We start from the raw sequence: 6,000 nt of genomic DNA, 5'->3' as shown, positions 1-6,000 counted from the left end.
TCATCTATTTCAGGTGGTGCCATATGATCAAGAACCAATGGTACTGAAGGAAGAAGTCAAAGCTGCACTGAAGGAATTGGCAAAGAACAAGGCTCGGAAATTGACAGAATACCCATTGAGATATTCCAACAAATGGAGGCCCTATTGAAGGCACTCACTCAGCTATGCCCAGAGATTTGGAAGACAGCTACATGGCCAACTGACTGGAAAAGATCCCTATTTGTACTCATTCCAAAGAAAGGTGATCCCACAGAATGTGGAAATTATCAAACAATATTATTAATATCACATGCAAGTAAAATCTTACTGAAGATAATTCAAAAACAGTTGCAACAGTATATTGACAGAGAACATCCAGAAATGCAAGAACGAGGGATATCATTGCTGATGTCAGATGGATCTTGGCTCAAAGGAAAGAATATCAGAAAGATGTTTACTTGTGTTTTATTGACTATGCAAAAGCATTTGATTGTATGGAACATAGCAAATTATGAACAACATTGAGAAGAATGGGAATTCCAGAACACTTGATTGTGTTCACAAGGAAATTGTATGTAGACCAGGAGGCTGTTGTTCAAACAGAACAAGGAGATACTGCATGGTTTAAAATTAGAAAGGGAGTGCCTCATTGTTGTATCTTTTCACCATACTTATTCAATCTGTATGCTGAACATATAATTTAAGAAGCTGGACTCTATGAAGACAAATGTGGCATCAGGATTGGAGCAAGACTCATTAACAACCTGCAGTACGCAGATGACACAACATTGCTTGCTGAAAGGGAGGATGACTTGAAGCACTTACTGATGAAGATTAAAGACTACATTCTGCAGTATAGATTACATCTCAGCATAAAGAAAACAAAAATCGTTAGAACTGGACCAATAAGTAGCATCACAATAAATGGAGAAAGATTTAAGTTGTCAAAGATTTCATATTACTTGGTTCTACAATCAACACCAATGGAAGGAGCATTCAAGATATCAGACAATGTATTGCACTGGGTAAATTAGCTGCAAAAGACCTCTTTAAAGTGCTGAAGAGCAAAGGTGTCTCTTTGAAGACAAAGGTGCGCCTAACCCAAGCCATGGCATTTTCAATTGCCCCATACACATGTGAGAGCTGGACAATGAATAAGGAAGACCGAACAAGAGTTATGTGAGAATTGTGGTGCTGGCGAAGGATACTGAAAGTACCATGGACTGCTAAAAAAACTAACAAGTCCGTCCTGGAAGAAGTGCAGCTGGAATACTCCTTGGAAGCTAGAATGGCCAGACTTCATCTCACCTACTTTGGTCATGTCAGAAAGGACCATTTCCTGGAGAAGGATATGCTTGGTAAAGTGGAGGGTCAATGAAAAAGGGGAAGGCCCTCAACAAGATGAATTGACACAGTGCCTGCAACAATGGGCTCAGGTATAGCAAGTATTGCGAGCTGGCACAGGACCAGTCTGTGTTTCGTTCTGTTGTACATAGGTTCGCTATGAATCACAGCTGACTCAGCGGCACCTAACAGCAGCAACAACATATAGTTACATTGTTTCATGCAGTGTCATGTTACCCAATGAGCAATATAAGCTCAAGCTTACTTGTGTTCATTAACTTATCTGTAGTGAACAATTTCATACACACACATATATAACTATGTATGTTGTTGTTGTTGTTATGTGCCATCGAGTCAGACCTGACCCATGGCGACCCCTCCCTGGGTTTCTGAGGCAGTATCACTACAGAAGTAGATTGTCCAACCTTCCTTTCTCTGAGTGGCTGGCTGGTGGATTTGAACTGCCAGCCTTCTGGTTAGCAGTCAAGTGCCTTAGGCACTATGCTACCAGAGCTGGAAAAAGCTGTTTAATATCCTGGAATAAATAATTCCTTCATCCTTGAAGTAGTCAGTTTAGTTGATGTGTGTTGCTATATTATATGATTATTTTCAAAGTAATCGCAATAATTTATTTCTACCATTTTAGCATTTGTGATAATTTGATCAGGTTTGAACGAAGTTTATATCCCCTTAACTGTGGTAAATGAACAGCACAACAAATATTGTATGGGAGTATGTCCAAAGTATTCAAGAGAAGTAATACTTTTAGCACTGTCTATCATGATTTGAACTGTGGCTCAGTAGAAGAATGACAATTATCTGTATTAATGATCTGTATTGAAACAGGAGTCACTATAGTTCAACAGGAACCACTTTGGAGGGTTTGTCTCCCCTCTATTTCTTATATTGTATTCTGAACCTGAGATTTCTCTCTGCGTAAACTTTTTACCAATGTAAAATTTAAGCAGTTAAGTGCATAAATCTGAAATGGACAGTTTGATGAGTTTTGACAAGTAAATATATTCATAAGCACTATCCCAATCAAGATATACAACATTTTGGGGCCCCTTCCATTCAATCCCCACCCCCAATGGCAACTACTGTTCTAACTTCCACCACCATTGATTAGTTTTGTCTGTTCTTACACTGCACATGAATGGAATTACACAGTATATTCTCTTTTGTGCTCAGCTTCTTTCACTCAACATAATCCTCATATGCACTTTAATGAGTGATCTGTTAATAATCATTATCACAATTAGCACCCCAGATTGGTGCCATTCTTGTTTACCTAATAACTAGTTGTATTTCATGTTCTAAATACAGATGTTCAATGCATCATGTCCCTTATTTTCCGATTCTGTATTTCCCAGTAACTTTCTCTTCCATTCTCAGCTTTTACAAAATGCATTATTAAGGGCAAGAGGAAAACCAAGTAGATGAGAGCTCTCAAGAACTGCTACGTATGTCCTTATATTGTTGAATCTTTAAAGTAGATTCTGGGTAAGATGCACTGTTTAAAAGTAGTACATTGTTTTTTTTGAGTCCTTTCTTAATCATTCATTTCAAAGGACAGATACCCTTACTAGCTGAGACTATAGGGGGAGTTGTTAATTGCCATCAAGCTGGCTCTGACGTTATGTATAACAGACACAATTTTGTCCTGTTCTGTAACATTTTCATAAACTTTGATATGTTTGAATCCACTTTGGGTAAGATGGTAGAGAAACTATTATTCTTTTATCATCAATACAACACTGAAATAGAGAGTATGCTTTTTGAGTTGGCCAAATGATTTCTTCAACATATTTTAAAGATTATGGTGCATGTGAAGCACATAAGCCAGGATAGTGAATGCAGAGGACAGAAAGGTGGAGAAGGGTGAGCAAGCTGGGTTGCTCTGAGCCTTCCTAAACTTAATTGGAAACTTAGCTGATGAACTGACGTCGTTGTTGTCAGGTGACACTGAATCGGTTCTGACTCATAGTGACCCTATATACAAAAGAACGAAATACTGCCCACTTCTGTGCCATCTTCACAATCATTGCCATGCTTGAGCCCATCATCCCAGCCACTGTGTCAATGCATCTCATTGAGGGTCTTCCCCTTTTTGCACTGATCTACTTTACCAACCATGGTATCCTTCCCCGGGGGTTGGTCCCTTCTGACAACATGACCAAAGTATGTGAGATGAAGTCTGACCATTCTTGTTTCAGAGGAGCATTCTGGCTGTACTTCCTCCAAGACAGATTTGTGTGTTCTTCTAACAATCCATGGTACATTCAATATTCTTTGCCAGCACCACAGTTCAAATGTACCAATTCTTCTTTGGTCTTCCTTACTCATTGTTCAGCTCTCATATGCATATGAGGCTATTGAAAATACTATGAATAAATAAGTACCAGAAAGTTAACATTCTCCGGGTCATTGCACCTGATAGTTACAGGCAGACTGTTGGTAAGGATGATGTGTTTCTGTGTTCTAATACTACAGCTGAGTTGGTTACATGTGGGAGCAGGTTACAAGGATAATGAGCAAGGCAGCTGTGACTTCAATGAAAATCTAGCCAGGACTCTTAGATTTTGCAGTCTTAAAATTAGATGGCTCAACAGAACAAATTGACTGTTTGATTAGGCAGAGTAAATTCAATCTTGTGGAATGGATTCTGAATTCAGGTGAAAATTCAGGTAAATATCTAAGAAAATGGCAAAGAAAGCTCCCCAAAATTGTTAGGAAATAGTATGTGTGATTTAATTATGGAAAATGGCTTGTTTTAGGAAGGATCATTGGCAGGTTAGGGTAGCCAATAGAGAAGCAAACTCTTAATCTTAAAGTTGTGGTCCTGTCATCCAGAGGTGACAGATGGCAACTTCGGCCCCTATAGAATCCCAGGGGCAAACCCACGGGCATTAAGTTTTGCTCTGTGCACTGGCATTTTCCAAAGACCTTTTTAGTCAGCAGAGAGCAGTCTGTCTGTAGATCCAATTCTATGTGGCTTTTTCCTTCTTCTTTTTTTAAAATCCCTTTGTAAACTAAAAACTTTTGCTTAATTAGCATACTCATATGGTTAAAAAATCAAAGCAATGTTACAAGTATGCATTGTCAAATCTTGCTTCAATTCATTTATCTGATCTCTCCTTTACCCAGCCCCCTCACACTTTGGTAACTACTTCATTAGTTTCTTTGTATATACTTCCAATGTTTCTTCATGAAAGCATAAGAAAGTATATTGTTGTTATATCCCCTTTTCCTTATGTGAAAAGTAGTGTACTCTATGAACTGTTCCATATTTGCTTTTTTATCTAACAATATATTCTGGAAATTTTCCTATTACTACATAGTGGTTTTTTTTTTTTTAAAAAAAAACAACAACAAAAACGGTTGCATAGCATTCTGTTGTGTGGTTGCACCATAATTTACTTGCACACTCCTTTATGGATTAGCATCTTCCCAGTACTGCAATAATACATTCTCTCTCTCAATATATATAAACTTTCACATACAAACAGGTTTGTATTTTCAAGTAGGGCTCTTATTTGTAAAGAGAAACAAAACACACTATACAAGTATTTATGGTATAAATTCCTTGCTTGAAGGTTTTTCTTTTCCTGTAAGTATTACTTCTAGAAAAATCTCTCTGTGTTGATGTACCTAGTGCCACTTGGTTTCTTGCTTTCTCCAGTAAGAAATGTGCTTTCAGCATCAAGAAAGCAGGAGCATACGGAATTTTCTTTTGGGAAAGAATGTGATACTGTAAAAGAAATTTAGAAAGCACATTATAGTCATCAAGGAGCTCTGGTGGTGTAGTGGTTAAAGCATTCTGCTGCTAACCGGAAGGTTGGCAATTCAAACACACCAGCTGCTCTGTGGGAGAAAGATGAGGCAGTTTGCTTCCATATAGATTTACAGCCTTGGAAATACTAGAGGACAGTTTCTACTCTTTCCTAAAGGGTCACTATAACTTGGAATTGACTCAATGAAAGTGAGTTACTACAGTTATCATACAAAAAGCAGAATTTTGTTGACTTCTTTACTGCTATTTAAAGAGTAGTTTCACCTTTATTTTGTGTAACTTGTAGGGGAGTAGAGATACCAATCTTTTCAGTGACTAAACCAAACCAAACCAAACCCACTGCCATAGAGCACATCTGACTCATAGTAATCCCTCCTTGGGTTTCTGAGGCGGTATCACTACAGAAGTAGATTGCCCAACCTTCCTTCCAAGGAGTGACTGGTAGGTTTGAACCACCAGACTTCTGGTTAGCAGTCAAGTGCCTTAGGCACTACTCTACCTGAGCTCAAATAGAAGCTCAAATATAAGTTCTGGTGGTATAGTGCCTAAGACATCTGACTACTAATCAGAGGGCTGGCGGTTCAAACCCACCAGCCACTCCTTGGAAGGGGGTTGGGCAATCTACTTCTGTAGTGATATCGTCTGGGAAACCCAAGGAGGGGCTGCTATGAACTGGGCCTTGCCCTTAGCTCTGATTAATACAAACTAACTTTGGGGGCTTACCGGCCTGGGTGCAGCAGAAAAAAAATGAAGTTTAAGGACGAATAATAACATTGAGTTAAATGGTATCTTTGTCTAGGTCCAAGGAATTGTTAATGAGACTACAAACATCTGATTCTAGAGTACCACATTCCAATAGTAAAGGCCTTTCCTGTCTCTGAATC

This window comes from Orycteropus afer, unplaced genomic scaffold (assembly GCF_000298275.1).
Source record: "Orycteropus afer afer isolate SDZICR_OR568_19922 unplaced genomic scaffold, OryAfe1.0 scaffold00105, whole genome shotgun sequence".
Lineage (NCBI taxonomy): Eukaryota > Metazoa > Chordata > Mammalia > Tubulidentata > Orycteropodidae > Orycteropus > Orycteropus afer.
The sequence above is the reverse complement of the archived record's forward strand: the minus strand, read 5'-3'. Positions refer to the sequence as shown.